The following is an 18,304-nucleotide window of genomic DNA, read 5'->3' as shown; positions in this document are numbered from 1 at the left end:
GGGGAGAGAGAGAAACACTGGAGACAACCGTAAACCCTGGGAAGGAAAAGGGGTTACCGGTGAGTATATTTTGCTCTGCTGAAACAACTGCTGAACCTAAAAGGATCAAGTGGGTTACCGAGTGGCCAAATAAAGTAAATCACTTCCTGAGAACACAGCATGAGGGAAACAGCACAGTTACTAAAGAAGTGAGGGTATTAGCAAAGCAAGTTATTGCTGGGTTATTAAACCCCAAGCTGAAATAAAGAGTAACTTGTATACCTGGTGAAGTTAAGTATCTGCATAACAAAGTGTTTGTGTAACAAAGCCCTAGCAGGAAAGTATATTATAAACATCAATCTTCACCTGGTATAAACTCCTGGTAGGAAAGTGCACCAGGTAGAGTGAAAGTTAGGCATTTGTGAGACAAGGCCTGGCCTGAGAGTATCCCAGGTGAAGACCAAATACCTATTGTAAAGATCTTTAAGGAAGGCCATACCCTTGAATTAATGAACTATTGTGAAATTGTACAGAGAGAGAGTCCTTCGGAAGAGACATACCCTTGGGATTTACGTGTAAGTGGGGAAGAGAAAGCTTGGGGAAGGGAGATGATACCCCAAGATAAGTAAATACATTGAGACGAGAGAGTAGTCCTCTAGGAACCTGAATATCCTTCTGAGTTGGTTAAACTTGATACAAGGAATCTGGGGAAGGATGCTGATCCCTGGAACTGTGAATATTGTTCATTGGAAACTTTTTTGTTGGATTGGAACTTGAACATTTAAACACTTGGAAAACTCAAGAGTCAATGGGCCTCATTACACGGTAGGCGGTAAGGGTTTACTGGTACCGGTAAGGCACCGGTACCGGTAAACCCTTACTGCCTTACTACGAGGTCCCTTTGCGGGACCCGACCTTAACGGCTGGTTTTACCAGCCGTTAAGGAACGGGCCCGCTAAGGGACCTTGGTGCTAATTACGGTACCGCAATTTGCGGTACCGTAATTAGCGCCTTCCCCATTTTCAATTGAGCCCTATGGGGGTGAAAATGGGAATGGGGAAGTGCCTTGGTGAATGGGAAATTACCGCCCCCGCTCACCTTGGAGTAGGGCGGTAATTCCGCCATCCACCAAGGCGGACACAGTAAAATACCGGCGGCAACCATGGCGCTAATAGCGCCATGGTTACCGCCTACCGTGTAATGAGGCCCAATATCTTTACCCCTTGGAGTTCATTTAGAGTGTGAGGGCCAGAATAGGATTACAGACACAGGGCAGACCTTTTGTTTGGATATCTTGACACTGGAAAGATTCATTAGTTTTGGTTGAGGTAGTGAAATTCTTCCTAGATTCGGGATAGTGAGGTATTTTCCAACCTCATGTTTCTTTGTTAATAATCTTTTGTAACCACAAATATGTCTCCTCTGTGTCTGCGTCTCATTCCTGCATCCTCACGGTAGCCAGTGAAAAAGAAATATATCTTTTGGAATCCATCACCTCATCGATATATGCTGGGGCTCCTCGATGGAGGTGGAATGGTCCTCTTTTGCCCAGATATACAGCCAAACTTAGGGTCCAACTGGCTCATGGGTTCAGGCAGTTTTCATTTAAAGTCTAGTTTGCCTATTGTGAGGTCCACAAGTTTTCCCCTTTACTGACTCAAAAGAATGTATAATTGACCGCTCTGTCCCCACAATGTTACACTTTTGTTTGGGGACCTCGCAATCAAGTTTCATTGGATTTGTATATGTTTATTTTTTGGGGTAATATTTGCCCCTGTGGTGGGGAGGGTGGGGGAAATGGTGAAACCTGTTTGCTGATAACTGATGAGCCATTTTATTCGGTACTCTCTGCTTATTCACCTTCCCATGACTGGACATTGAAAAATCAATTAAAATAAACATTTTTTTACAATCGTCAACTCGATTATGGTTGCAAAATCTACACCAGAAGTGGTAGAAGTGTACAATTTGGAGGGAGCATTCATGACTACGCCAAGAAGATGCACTCGTTATTCTAAATTTTGCATTGGCTTGTTTTGTAATAAAAACGGGAATATCTTAGAAAGGGAACAAACAGTTTGAAAATCATTATTGTGGGCCCCAGGATCTGGTAGTTGACAAATCCGAAATATAGTTCATATCTGCATGGTGGTCTCTGGGGATTCACAGTTATGTTGACCAAAAGTAAATGATGTCAATTTATTATTAGCTTGATTCTTTTTTTTAGTTTCCTGATGTCTTTTTATTAGCCTGTTTTTGTGTGACCTTGCTGTTCAATGCCTCCCGTGGGTTACCTGCCTAGAACTGAGCTTACCTAAAATAAGCCACATGCGTTCACCCCAGCAACAAGCCTTTTCTTCACTGGGAAAGAGTTAACACCTTCCAGGAAGTCAGAGACAGCCCCAGGGGAGTAGGCAGGGGTTCAGGGTTTTAAAAGGCCTGGCCAAAGGAACCGACACCATGGTGCTAATTACTGGAGTCAATTTCATGTAGGTAGACAGACGAAGGAGTAGTGCAGAAGAGCTACAGTCCACAGATCGGCCATATCATCTTGGATTTTGCTAGGGCTCCCAAGCCATATACCACATCCCAATTTCCTCACTCTGTGCATGTCATCACCAGGAAGGCTAAAAGGTAACCAATTTACCGTGCTCTTTTGCCTATGAGGTGGGTGGCGGATTCATCCTTGTACGCTTTAAGAAGGATTTACCTGGAACCTGGTTGGGAGTACAATCTGTTCTAAAGTCCCCTGCCATAGTGGTAAAGACCCGGGCCTGTGATGAAGGGGCAGGCCCTTTTCCTCCCATCAACTCTAGGAGTACGTTTGGACTGCTGTTTGGATCAAGGCCTGCCTGCCCAGACAATTGATGTCCAGGACTGTAGCTATTGGAAGAAGCAGCCCTGAAAGTGTGCTACTGCAAACTTCCTTCTTGCCAAGTACACCGTTCGTTGGACCCAGTCGACGAGCTCACCAACCCAGCACCAAATCACTGCCTAAAAACTACCCAGAAGCTATCAACAACACTGTTGAACCCCAGAGATGCACATTTGATGGAATTTGAAGTGGTCCTCTCCCTTGGTCCTCCTTAAAATCCCACAGTTACTTGTAAGACCCCATTCTCTACCTGTCTTTTTTTTACGTGTTTATATTAAACCAGCACACTGATGACAATACAATCAGACAATAGAGACAGCATTACCTCCAGATCAGATTACGAGCAATCCCTTTATTCCTCCGCCCCACATCCCCCAGGATCAGCCCTCGTCAAGGTCCAGTTGGGCTCGGGTAGGCGCCAGCTGACCACAATCTGACTGAAGGTCTCTTGCAGCCAGCTGTGGTTTGTAGATTAGCGCCGGGAAGTTCTGGTCATAGTCTAGGAAAGGGGCCTTTCTAAGGACCTCTTGAGTCACCTTGACAGTTGCTGCTGAAATCATTGATTGTACATGTACACCGCTGTCTTCAACGAAGAGTGCCCCTTTATTCAAAAATTTGCATTTTCAATTAATCTTTTTCTTAGTTGTGTGTATTTTTCGTTTCATGTTTTGTATTTTTAGGCGACCGTGATTGGATTTTTATTTTTATTTTGGTGCCACGGTAATTTTGCGGTTTTGGATGCATTTGTGTTGGCTCATATCCCTACTGGAGAGAGTATAGCCTTCCCTCGCTGTGCGCTACCCTGAGACGTAGGCCTATTGAGTTGTGCTTTTTTTCACCTTTATGATTGGAATCACTGCCGTTTTAGTAGTAGTGCAGGGTTGAGTAGGCGTTTTACTCACTACCATCCCGGTCCTTCTACAGAGCAGTAGTCATTTTGCCACATAGCACCAACATAAAATGTGTCGCACATTTGTGAATCCTGCAACATACATCCATGGCCGTCTGTACTAGGAAACAATGTGCTCCACATACATGCTCAATGTGTTGAATATAACTCTGCCATCTGTTCGCATGGTAGTCAAAGATAAAAATCTATTTGAACTCAAACCACAACATGCCATAAAAAGGGTACAGAATTGTAATTATTGAACTGAGGAGGACAGAGCTGCTTATAGAACAGGGTCTGCCTATTCACTTCGGACAAGGCCCGTCCTCGGGGCAACCCCTGTGACCTCTCCAAATAGTCTGTACCACTGTTAATCCTCTATAAAAAGATAAGGACCCCATGTCTCAATATGATATGATAGGTTATTTATAATGCGCTTAATACCCAGAGTTTTCTAAGTGCGGACCTGTGTTGCTCCAGGTCGTCTTGCTTCCAAGGCGAGCACGTTGCCACTGAGCTATCCTCCCCAGACTATACAAAGGGGGTGTCATCCCAGAGGTCGAAAGCTAAAGCAGTACATTGGTGAATCTCATTTTGGGATTTGAAGGCAAACTGTTACAGTACTAACACGGGTGCATTTTGAGAAACTTTGTGGCAAATGGTACAAGCACTTTGAGCTAGTGAACTGGTCCAAAGGTCCCAACTGCACTGTGCACTAAGTGATGGCACTTGCCCACGTTGGCAAGTTAGAGCAGCCCTTCTGGCATTTCCCTGTTGCTCTACAGGCCCACCTGAGCCTAGCACTGATCTTGGCCGTGGGTGCCATGTGCACTGGGTAATGTTTTGCTATATCAGTGCCTCTATGCCCATGGGTTGCAGCGCGCTATACAAATACTAAAATAAAATAAAAATAAATAAATATACTCTGCTTGCGGTTTAGCTCGTTAAGAAGTTATTTTAAATAGGGTATTTCTATGAGATGACCTTGCCTGGCTTCATTGCTGTCCTTCCTTCCTTTCAACTATCTGCCATCTTGTCTGAAAAACAACTAAGGCTGCTTTAGCTTTTACTGAATTGGCATGAAGCCCCTCAGCAAGTGCCTTTCCCTGGCATTTATAGGATTCAATAGTACACGACATGATTCATCTTATAATCATTGCTTTACAAACTTGCGTGCCCTGACTAGCCTGGCCATATTTGGTGGCAGTTCTGTCCCAGCACCTAAACTGTCTGGCCCTGTCTGGGTAAAACGTTAGAGCTCCCCTAACATTGAGGTAGAGCAGAACGCGTTTCTGCATCAAAAGACGGATTTGGGGGAAACGTTTTTAAGCTGATTTCGTGATCGCTGCAGAAATCAGAAGCCATCTTGGGTTAAAAAGGCTGTTTGTGTTCGTAAGACCTGTCTTTGTGAAACGCTCTAAACGTTCCTTTGGCAGAAAGAGCATGGAGTTTGCAAACTGTTCTGGTTGACCTAATCACCAGCTAAATTGCTTCCTTCCATAACACCAGGTTCAAGTCAATAGGCATTTTGCACCGCATTCAGATTTCAAGAAGGACGGGGCAATCCGAGTGAGGGTGCCCAATGTAGGAGCCTATTAAAATGGCTTGTGTTAGTAGGCTTGGAAAAGGGAAGGCGCAAATAGTTGCACTTAAAGATTGCTACTAGGCAGGTTTTACAAGAATCATTCTTTATTCCTGAATGTGCTAGATCCACCATGGAAGAAAGCACATTTGGGAAACCTGATCCATTACTGCTAGGCTGTGCTCTCATGCACTGTTGCCTAGATGCCTGAAGAACAGCTCCATTGCCTTCATAAAGTCCAAGAGGACTGTCTTCAGAATCCAAGCCGCTAAACTCCTGGATTGAGGAGATGGGTGAAGAACTAGACTCCCTATCCACTCAGCAGGGTGAGCATTTACAGAAGAAGACTTTGAGTAACTGTCATTATAGACCGCAAAGTCCAGAAACAAAATCTTGCCAGCTCTCGGGTGAGGGAAGAGGGTTTACGAGAATGATGGCGTAATATGTCTACTCTCTGACCTTCCTCAAGATTTCTTGCATACGCAAGATGGGGGGGGAAAGGTTTAAGTCCTCATGCTGGCCAATGTTGTTCCACACCTGATCAGGGACAGAAGCCCTGGTGTTTTTGTGATTCTTTATTTATCGTTTTCTCTTATGAACACGGCTAACACCCGGGTTCAAGCTGGGTGACTGGACTCCACTTTCTTTTCACGAATGCACTCAGCAAAATTTCGTTTTATTCCTTGGTTGCTTATTTTACATTGCATTAATTATTTTATTTTACTTTGTTCCTTTCCTCGTAGCCATGTCATTCGTCTTGAGGGTGCTTGGCCTCTCTGGTGCTCTGGGGGTCTCGTTTCCGGCTGTAAAAGTGTTGGCTGATATTTCGCTCTTCATTGTTTTGCTCATTGCTCCCACTTGTTCCTAATATCAAGATGGAGGCTCTCTTGCTTTGTGTCTCCATTTCTTCGCTGAAAATGCTACACATTTGTCCATCCCCAGAGTCTTCATTTATGATGGCTCTCCTGGAGATGGTCACCGATTTGAAAATGCATTTCTCTGACCTAATTTTAGTATGTGATGTTAACGAGCATCCTAATGACCCTTCTGACCTACAAGCCGCTCGTCTTATCCCGGCTTTGTCTGAACCCACTTTGGCCCTGCTGATTGCTGAATCTTGGCTCATCTTGGCAATACATTGGATCTTATCTTTGCGTCCCCCACCTTGGTAACTTTATTCCTTCTTATGCAGGTTCTATGGACGGATCATTTTATTATTCCCTTTTCAATTGAGATTTTCCTCCACCCCACCTCTCATCTGCCCCCTCCTCTTCCCGCTCTCTGTATCACTGCTGGCATTCTATTCAAGCATCCGAAATGTCTTCCCAGGTTAGCAAAGCTTGTACTTCCCGTGATCTGATTGAGCTTTCATCACTCTCCGCTGTGAGGCTTATTTTAGTCATTCTAGTCCAGACAGGGCGTGATAACCACCACGGTTTAACTGGTTTAACCGCAAAATAGTTGATTGTTGCACAAATAAGGGACTTCATTTGTCTATGGAATTTTTTAAAAGCCTGCTTTGGAAAAATGTGATGTGAATAATATGCACTGGCACTAGGAGAAATGCCGTCAGGCCTAGTACGCTAGTTACTTTTTGTTAGTTCATTTGGAAACATCAAAGACTAAGAATGACTACTCTATTCCCTTGCTCCCCTCCCGCATTGAAGCGCTTTGAAGCACTTCACTTGTGTTTAAGCGCTGTACAAATAAACCAATAAATAAATCTTCATAGTCTAGAGTTCCCTAAAAAGTTTCATATTTTCCTCTACAACTATACTGGCACGCACAGTGGTAGGGACTCGACTATCTCCACAGGCATCTAGCTGGTGCTATAACGCTGATGAAATGGTGCTGTCTGTCAGGGTTTCGAAACCACGGAAACGGGTGCATTGAAATATTCAGTGTATGTGTGAGTTATGGTAGTGCAGAGGTGGACTGGCCTATAGGGAACTCTGGAGATTTCCCGCTAGACCTCTGCACCCTGGGCCACTTTTGTGTGGTAATCTATTTCAATTTTCAAATGTTCTCATAGGAAAAGTGTTGCGCTTGCTGAACATGTGTACTATGGGGCCACTTTGAAAATTATTTCCAGGGCCTCTTTTGGTTCCCAGTCTACCCCCTGTGGTAGTGGTTAGCAGTTAATTAACAGAAATACTTGTCATGTACAACTTTCACTGCAAACTCGGTCACCTAGAGGTGCTTTCATAAAGCTGGGTCTCGAATTTGCTGCTGGTGGAATGTGCCAGGCCAAGCCGATCAAAAGCAAATCCAACACCACTGCTCACCAGAGCAAATCGAATCTGTGGTCTCCCTTGCGACCTCTAAAAAGAAAAAAAAATACATTTTCTTTTTTTTTTTTCTTTTTGTAATGCAAGCTCCTGGGCTGTGGCCAGCACCATGTGGCTCTTTACTTCTGGAGTGGCTGGCTTTCTTGTTCAGGCCCCTTAAAAAAAGAAGAAAAATAAGAACAGGAGTGCCACAAGTCTAACACTTTCATCACTGACCATAAAAAAGAAAGATTAGGAATACCAAATTATGTGTCTTTCTGGAATTCTATACAATATTTGCTAGACTCATTAAAGGTTTATTTCAGGCACACTTCAGGGGGTGAGTCACTGATTTAGTCTGTTCTTAAACGCCTCAACTCAGCCTTTCATCCTTCTGAGGTCGATAAATGAGTACCAACACAGGTTGGGTGATATTGGGTGTATATTTTTTCTATATAAAGCTTAAGCTTAAGTGCTATATAATAACACATCATTATCATTTGGCCATGGACGTCTGCTTGCATTCACAGTAATTTGGTAATATGGGCCAATACACACTGATTTTAATGATACATATGGCGATCCATTTTTGTATGAAATGTACATCAAATTATAGTGATATCGTAACCATATTTTTAGTAGTATGTGATGCTACTTCCTGTTTTGTCAATGGGTGAAAGGTTGTGTTGCATCTCTTCCCTCGATATCACTTTGGGTGGGGTCAAATGACATTGCATCCTGTGATATCATCAGGGGTCAAGGGTTGTGTGATGTCACTTCCGCTACCCCTGGAATTTTGGTGAAATGACGTCCCTGGGTTTGGGGAGGGGGATGTCAGATCCAGTCTTTTACGTCTTCAGAAAAATTGCCAACCAGGGAATTTTCATGTTAGGGCAAATGGGATGGTTTTCAGGGAAGCCACACACTGTACAGGGGTAAGAGTAGAGAAGTGGTAGAGTGGGTTAGTCAGGTGGAGTGGCAGTGCAGGTTGAGGCAATGATAGGGCAGAAAAGTAAATGACATTAGGTGGAGAGGTCCATGTTGGAGGTAGAAAGGATATGTGCAGAATATAAGCTTTAGTGTGGTATTTGAAGGGGACATGAAGGGTGGGGTCTGCAAACCATTTGAGAATAGAGTAGTTTAATAGCACTGAGTCAATAACCACTTCGTGCCATTCCTACCCCCTAAGCGATTCTCACCCTAGTCTTGGGCAGCGACTCTGATAAGCATAGCATCGCTGCAAGGGAGGCTGTAATAAGTAGTACTTAGGATTGATGGAGCTTATTCACATTTTACACTAAATTAGAGGCTACTGCACCCCAGCTGTTCAAACCATCTGTGGGAATATGGGTTTCACAAATAAGCCAGAGACAGCAAACTGGTGCATTAATGGCGTTTATTTTCTTGGTCTTTTCTCAAACCACAATTGGCCTTCTTACAGTCTTTCTCTTGGCTGTTCTTATTTCCTGTCTTTTTTGTATTACCTTCTTTTAGGTCTCTTATCCTCCTCTTGTATAGATCCACCTCTTAGTATGCCCAGGTGAAGTGTTGCTCTGCCCACACCACCTCCTCTGTCAAAGGCTGGCAAAAGATGAATGAATCCATTATTACAGAAGCCTTTCCCCTGATTGGGTAAAGTCCCAGGAAGTTCCCACCACCTCCACACACAGAAAAGAGCAGTTCCTAATCCCGTTTTCCTTTTCCAATCGGCCCGTATGGTTTGGGTGTGCCTTTTTCCAGGTAAGAGAATGTCTCTTTTCTGCTGTATTTTCCTTCCTCGAGTTTGGTGAGGGATGCAGGTTATTGCTGGGGCTTGGGGATCTGCTGCCCAGATTCCTGCCACTTTGCAGTGCTGGCATTTGGGGCCGGGGACTGCCTCGTTGTGTCCTGAAGGTTATCCCACCGGTGCGGAACGCCCGTGCCTGGACCGGTATCTCTGCTACAGAGACCAGTAGCCTCCCTCAGAATGACCGCCACTGCAGCGTCAGCCCCTCTAATGTTAGCCGCCACTGCAGCATTTCCTGCGGCATGCCCCGCTGTGACCGCCGTGTCTGCGCCTCTTCTGTCGGCCACTACTGCAGTGTTGCCTGCGGCATCCTCCGCCATGGCCTCGTTGGCACAGGCACCCCCTTTGTCGCTCGCTACCGCAGTGTCTGCCTTTGAGGCTCAGCGGCTCAGTATCACACCATACATTGATTCCCCATCTCGATCAATAGCAGCCACAAGAATCGACCGTCGAAGGTTATACCTGAGCAGTGCACAAACAACAAATCACCACAGAATATACTAGGTATGTAGAACGCACCATTGTAGAAGAGTCCTCAAACTATCACTCGTATTCTTAGGCGAGTGTCCCGATTCTAAATTATGGTGCCCTTGTCACTTGACTAAAGATTCACTGTAGTGTTTGCCCAACAGTAGTAGTACATCTTTGAATTCAGTCTTTAGATTTCATGCGCCAATGAGAGAGGATTCATTTATTTGTTCATATCTTTATTTTCTACTGATTGTATGATTCTCTGTTTTGTTGAAAACTATAAGGAACATTTGGGAACCACCTAGGAGAAGGGAGTCATTCTGTTTGTTACGAAAAGCTTGGAACTTTGAGGGTACTTTTACTTTGAGAAGACTTGGCTTCTTTGAGACACTATGCATCCATGGGAAGGGTGTCATTCTCCTGGGTCACGATCAAAACGCAGACTTTATTATTGTTTTTTATAGTGACGGGGATAGCATAGGAGCTTTTTGACTGGGACTGTGCCTTTTGATTTGGACTCTCATAGACTTCCTGATGAGCACCCAAGTGTCTACAGTTTAGGTCGGGAAACCCCATTAGAGTTCAGAACAGATAGGCTTATCTTTTCTATTAATGAGAGTCTATAACTAACAGCATAGCACCACTTGGTCAGTCTCTTCATTCATTCTCGCCACACTTAACAGAAGAGAGCAGGTAATAATGGCCCCAGGAAGGGAAACACAGAAAAGTGGAAAACCAATCGAAGTTCGTCTCAGTAACCGTGTGAAGAATATAGAAAGAAAATTACAGAATCTGAGCTGTCTTAATACAAGAAAGGAGCCAAAAGAAATCCACAGGAAAGAGAATAATGAGACGGGTCTAACACTATACTGCAAAGAGGGGAAGGATATCCCTTGGCTGAAAGCAGAAAAGTGGGAAATAAAAGAGAATGAATATGGTAAACTAAAGGCCAGAGAAGCTTTGTGTATATATGTCCTAAAAGAGAAAACCGGTCGGAAAAGCATGAAATATAAAGGTCCAGAAAATAAAAATATTATACGAAACTTTGGTTCATCAGATGTAACAAAGCCCAAAAACATTGATCAATAATTTGACGAGAGCCAAAGAAACTCAACTCTAAGGAAAAAAAGTCTGAGAGAGTTGCATGAAATAATAAAAAGGGTTTGAGAAAGACTATTTAAAGACTGGGTATTATTCTGGAATACTAGGAATGAGAAAACGTGTGGCAAGCACGCAACAGGGCAAGTGAAACATTCTCCCTGTCCTTATTACTTTGTCAGTGGTAGGGTCAGTAAGTATTAGCTTTTTGGACGGGGACTCAGATTTTTTTTTTGGGACATTCAAAGACAGACGAGTACCTTAGTTATTCATATGCAGGAAAAAAAACATAGCAATAGGGATAGTTAGGCCTTCACATTATTATTTAATAAACGTATATATAGCTATAGAATCAAATGCTTTGCATAGGCTGACATCTAGTGGTTATTGCAGAATATTACACCATTTATTTTTTTAACTGAAAATAGGACATTGGTTATGCTATCCCTACTGTGATGTGTACAGTACCCATGATTCTTCATGTATCAAGAGCCTCCAATTTGTTTTTCTCCCGCCATCAAGTTGGCCGTATTTCGCAGAGTTTGTACTTCTTACTATTCAAGCTGGAAATCGAGCAATATTATTCATAACTTCTGCTACCAAAGATCGCTCGACGGAGACTACTCGCCCGAGATGCATCATCACCAGGGGGTTTCATGTTTTCGACGGATCCGCGAGACGGTGGTCAATGACATCCCCATGCCTTTCGGCCCAGACAGTAGGGTGAATAAGGGAAAACAATGACATTCACTAGTTAGACTTTAGGGAATGTCGATATATATTTACCCTATTTTTAATACAGTCTCCCTTTCTACTAGCTTTCACGATGAAGAATGCACCTTTTAAATTCTGCCCCTCGTGTAACAAAGAATTCCCTTGGAAGGACACACACAAGGTGTGTAATTATCTCCTTCCGGATCATCAGGAGGAGAAATGACGAGCCTGCAGCTGTTTGAATCAAAGATGCTTAAAGACCAATGGTTGAAACGCTGGGTGGCTTACGTGAGGCATGCTGAGGCATCTGTCTAGTGCTCTGCACTCACAGAGGACTCGGAAGTAGAGCAGGAGAGCCGTGGTTTCAAAAGCAAAACCGAATAGATGACAATAGGGGGAACCTTTGGATTCCTATGAGCCAGTCCCCAGCTCCAGAAGTCTTGCGTCAAGCACAACTATGGAGGCGATTCCTGAATGTTGGTCACTGAGGCAGCAGCTTAATCCTGCAGCTCCTGGACCCCCTCCTTTAAGAATAATTTAAGGATAATGAACACTAAGAAAAAGATTGAGGTGGCAGAAACCCAATTCCTAAGAAACCCAAGCAGACAACAGAGATGGCTGAAGTTCCTAATACCCAAGATATTTACACTCTGCTGCTGAAAGTGACTCAGGACGTGGGTGAGGTCATCTTCCTTTGCTGATCTTATCTCATCTGGATGGCCGGGTTACTAAACTGGAGGCCGGCTTAGTTTCCCTGGGAGTGGACATCATAGCTAATAATAATCTGAAAACAGAACTCCAGAAAGAAAAAGAAAAGGATAAGTCTCTGGAACAGGACTTGAAATTGCGTGGAAGGAACCTAAGGCTGGTAGCGGTGGAGGAGAATGGTGAGTCTGAAAATATGATGGCTTTTGTGATGGAGATCATCTCGGATTGCCTTGGACCTGATTTGATCACACATAGTCATATAGACTTTGGGAAAGTCTCCACATCCAGAGCTAGACAAATATTGATAGCTTTTACCAGTGTGAGGGCAAAAGAAACACTGCTCCAGGTTGCCAGGATCAAAGGAGGTATCGGCTTTAAAGGAAAACCTATTTATAGTGTTCCTGATTATCGTGAGGAGAATATTAGTTTAAAGAAGATCCTTCAAGGCAGCCAAAGATCTTGCCAAAGAAAAAGGAATTAAGGCATACTTGAATAAAGCTGGGGCTATGACTTCATCCCTTTCTGATGGAGAGAAATCCACCTCTGAAGCGACTGAGGCTCTACTATGGCTTGAAAATGTTGGTATGAAACCCACCTCCTGGTTACATAATGACAATGCTATACACTAAGGTATGTGCTCCTCCCCACCCCTTTTGGTGCTTTCAATATTATTTCCTCCTTTACCAAACATTTGTTTACAATTACAATGGGATTGATTGATATTGACTTTAATATTCGCAAAATGGCACCTGTTCAATAAGTCAATTAACAGAAAATTGTCTCGTGATTGTGCAGTGCCGGCATCCTCGAGTTTTCATTTCTTCATCCTTCTGTAATTGAATAGAGGAATGGACCTCCAAACGCGCATCGTTGTCTATACGGCGAAATACAGAAGCTCACGATGAGGCCGAGTGTAATATGGAGTTAATCGGAAGGGGATCAATGGAACTGCCGGATGCTGGATATTTCGCAGAGACTTACTGGAGCCTCCTTTTCACAGGACAGATGGGAGGTTAGGAAGGCTGATAACGTAGAGTTTAACAGACCAGAACGAAAGTATTCAGAGTGCAATTGGTTAACGGCTGTAAATGTGAGCACTGAGGCAGGGTAAAAACAAGCTGATGAGCCTCCGCTTACTCTATCTTCTTAAAGAAGTGTTTGGCTTTGCTGGACCCATGTTCATGTGCTGCACAATGGTCACAGTTAAAGAAAAAATATAATTCCCTTCGAAAGAGGCTCCAGCGAGGAGCTACCGCTGGACTGACATGGTACTACTGTGCAAATGTACTTCCATGCCCAGAACAAATTATAAAACCAGGTTCTACCTCTTAAGCACTGATATTGCCAGCACCAATTCAACACCTTTCTCCTTACAGTATCGACGCAGTCTGACGTGCGACTGTACTTGCAGCCGTAGTTGCAATTGTTTAAAGTTTGAATGCATCTTGCAATTAACTGACATCCCACCATTTCCACACATTCTAGTAGAATGCACTAGGAAATGGATCTGGTTTAACAGGAACTGGGCTGGGTGTATTTCCTCCCTCCTCTCTTTATAATCCACAATTAACTTATTTAATTGTGTCCACATATTGATTATTGTGACTGTTAACACGCAACGGCCCCCGGAAGTTTAATTGTACAAGATTTCAGGAACACAGTGCCAGGGGGAAATGGGAGCACACAATTGGCAATTGCTGATTGTCTAGCACAGAAATGAAAACATAATTTTGTGACCGACTTCATCTCGTTGTGGTTGTGTTCCTTGTGTTTTGCTCTAATATTACAGCAATATAGCTAGGATTAAGTATAAGACTTAAGAGAATAAGAAAGAGTCTATGTGACTACAGGAATCTGTACATCCAACAGCAGTAATAAGTTAGCTAGTCACTTATCGATGGATATGTGTATTGAGGAGTGTTTTGTATGATAATGTCTATGCCGCTTCTGAATTCATTATGTATTATTAAGAGTGTGTTAACCCAATTTGTATCCTGGGCTGAGTGATTTTAGATGAATGATGAAATGTGCTGGGCGAAATGTGTGCAGCGAAGTAACACTGGTAGGCCTTTATATCGGTAGGTAGTGCATAAAATGAGTCTATTTGCTGTCAATTTCAAATTCAAGTACTGTGTTAATAATCCTTTGTTCACAAGTTCCCAAATTGTGAAGCGGGTAATCCGCATAATTTATTTGTGTTACTCTATTATGCACCGAAGTTTAGGGGGAGGGGAGTATATTCTGCTGTACTGAGTGTATTGCACCTATGAAACGAATATTGAAGTGTTCAGATTAGGGGAGCGGGACCAGGGGTATGGGGTTCTTTGGAATGTTTTTTCTCTAAAAGAAGTAGTTGCATCCTCTAACTAGCATAACCTTAAGAGGGTGGGTTTCTTTATTATTCTTTTTATATTTTATTATCAGGGCTGGTACGGTCTAGGCTCAACCGCATATCCAAGGAAAGAATGGTGACTAAGGTTGGAGGTGAACTGTGTTTTGTTTCATGGAATGTAAATGGTATTAATAATCTGTTAAAAAGAAAAAAGTAATTAACCACTTCAATGACTTAAAGGCAGACATATGTTTACTAGAGGAAACACACTTGCTACAAGAGGAGGCGAACAGACTGAAGAAAGGATGGGTAGGGAGTGTATTTTGTTCATTTTATAACTCAAGGTCACACAGAGTGGCAATATTAATGCATAACGTTTTTTCCCGTTCAAATACTGAAACAATAATCAGACAAGGAGGGCAGAATGATTGCATTGTTAATGAATATCCAGGGGGAAATTGTAGCGCTGTGTAACATATATGCGCCAATGGTGGATGATGGTTCATTCTATAGATATATTGCCCGCACACTACTGGACATGAATACCTCAATTATAATACTTGGTGGAGATTTCAACGAAGTGCTTGACCCGTTGATGGGCAAAAGTAAATGTACTATGACTTGAGTAAGGAAAAGCCACTTTATGTCTTTACATGCCTTAATTGCTGAGCACAATTTGGTGGACCTGTGGAGACTAGAACATTCTTCGGCCAAAGACTACAGTTTCTTATCGAACGCACACAATACATACTCTAGATTGGACATGATACTAGTGTCTGGCAAAGTAGCAGAAAATTACAAAAATGGTGTGATTTGGAATATACACTTGTCTGATCAAGCACCAATGGAAATGCTTCTAGGCCTATGATTTAATATAAATAGGACTTGTTCATGAAGAACAATACATTACTACTACATGAAGACACATTTGTTGAGAAGATTATCAGTGAAGCTAATCATTTTATTAAAGAAAACCACACAGGGGAACTGGATGCAAGTATAGTCTGGGAAGCCTTCAAATCCTCCATGAGGGGCTTATTGATAAGTTGATCGAGCGGTTGGAAAAAGAAAAATGAAACTGAAGTCCTGGCCCTGGACAAGAAGGCAAAAGGTCTGACAGAAGAACTGTTACATGGCCCAAATGCTGAAAAAGTTATGGAACTTCGCAACATAGAAAGTGAATGTAACAAGAAAATGTCAGAAAAGGCGGAACAAACATTTGTTCTTATCAAATGTACATATTTTGAAAATGGTGAAAAATGTGACCGTTGGTTAGCCCATCGCTTAAGGAAACACGAGGACGACAGGGCAATTTCATCAATCGCTAAGTTGGACGGGTCCATTACTTTCAACCGAACAGACATTAATGAGGTATTCAAGCACTATTATGAACGACTATACTCCAATGAAAATAATATATCTGGAGACTTAAGGAGTTTTAAAGCAGATCTACAATTGCCGAAATTAACAGCAAAAGAGAAGAACAACTTGGAAGGAGAATTGATGCTTGATAAACTATAGAAATCTATTGCTTCTTTGAAGTCTGGGAATTCGCCAGGACCGGATGGGCCACCTGCTAAATTCTTTAAGATTATTCCAGAATCCGTACTTAAACTCTTACGTGACATGTTTGTGTCTTCTCCATCTGAAGGGATGTTACCCCAAACAACTCGCCATGCGATTTTTTAATTAATCAAAAAGAAATATAAGGACCTGACATTGCCTTGTAATTATCACCCAATAAGCCTTTTGAATACAGACAATAAAATGTTGGGGAAAACCATAGCAAGAAGATTGGAAGTATTGCTACCGAAGTTGGTGCATGAAAGCCAATCAGGATTTATCAAAGGTAGACATGCAGCTAATAATGTGAGAAACCATATCACAAACTACAGACAAGTGTGACAATATGGCAGTCTTCTCCTTGGATGCTGAGAAATCCTTTGACCAGGTGAATTGGAGTTATTTGTATGACGTGCTAGAAGAAATGGGTCTTGGTGAATGCTTTATAAATTGGGTTAAGCTATTGTACTCTAGCCCGACAGCAGACATTGGAACCAATGCCATGAGATCTAAACGCTTTGAACTGGAACAGGGTACCAGGCATGGGAGTCCTTTGTCCCTGCTTCTATTTGTAATTGCAATTGACCCTTTGGGGGCTACAATTTGACAAGAAGAGAAAATACAAAGAATAGGCTACGGAGGAGTAGGACAGAAATGATGGCTCTATGCGGATGACCTATTACTGGTGCTGAGGAACCAGGGAAATTCACTGCCAACTCTTATGGAGCTTATGTAAGATTTTAATAAATGCTCAGGCTCTAAGATCAACTGGGCAAAGGCAGAGGCAATGCCGCTAACAATGAGTTATGATAAGCTGGTGGTTACTTCTTTTGGATTCAAATAGTGCCCGGAGAAACTTAAATACTTGGGCATCTGGATGACCAAAAAATTTGAAGGAATGGCACAGGTGAATATGAAGGTTTTGAGCGCAGTGCTTAAGCAGAATTTGGAGAGGTGGAAGTTGGTGAATCTATCTTTATGGGGTAAAGTCAATGCACTTAAAATGATCTCCACTCCAAGGATAACTTATGTTTTAAGCATGCTACCGTTGGATGTTGGAAGGACATTTTGGAAAGATGTAGATGCTCTTATACAGAATTTCCTTTGGGATAACAACCCCCCCCAAGGATGAAATTATGGAAATAGCAATTGCCTCTGGAGAGAGATGGTTTCTGGGTTCCACATTTTTACACATATCATCTGCCATTTATGGCCAGATATTATGCACTGTTCATGGAAATGGAACCTGGTGAATGGACTAACACAGAAGCATGTCTATTAGGGCCTCTAGCACAGAAGGCTATCCTGACAACCACATCAGGACGAAGAAATAAAGTGGTACCCACAACGCAATTTTTGAGAAGCTCTTGGAAGGAGTTTGTGAATCTTCTGGGGAGAATGCCTTTAAGAGTCTTGACTCTTCCATATGGTACAACCCTAAAATAACGGAAAAGGGGAAAGAAATTTGTTGACCAGATTGGTTCTTGGGAGGTTTACAGTGAATCAGGGATCTGAGACGAAATGACAGATAGCGGACCCTAAGTCAAGTAAAGGATATGTGGGAAATACCAAATTGCACACAATGTGATTACAAGAGGCTTAAAAAGGCTACTGGAGAAATTGAGTCTAAGAAAGGAACTGATTTTGTAGTCCTAAATGTAAGTGGAAAAGCAGAAGGTGGCAGGCTAGTGATTAGATACTGTAAATTGATTGTGTCTAGGCAAAAGGATAACAGATCACTAATGGAAGAATGGACAAGGAGATTAACATGTGAAATGACACAAGAAGGATGGGAGAATATATATGTAAGAATGTATGCCTGTCTTCTGTGAGTTTGAGCGAGAGATTGCGTCAGATTAAGATCCTGAATAGGGTATATTGGACTCCTGCGAGATTGCATAAGAGAGGTTTATGTGATACTAATGACTGTTAGGGATGTGTTCACAGAATGGGCACCTTGGAACACATGCTTTGGGAGTGTGTGAGTCAGTAACCTCTGAGGAAGACTCTGTACCATTTTTAACAATGTTTTAGGGAAGA

Source organism: Ambystoma mexicanum, chromosome 11, assembly GCF_040938575.1.
Source record: "Ambystoma mexicanum isolate Mex_15411 chromosome 11, UKY_AmexF1_1, whole genome shotgun sequence".
Lineage (NCBI taxonomy): Eukaryota > Metazoa > Chordata > Amphibia > Caudata > Ambystomatidae > Ambystoma > Ambystoma mexicanum.
Note: the sequence above shows the minus strand (reverse complement) of the source record.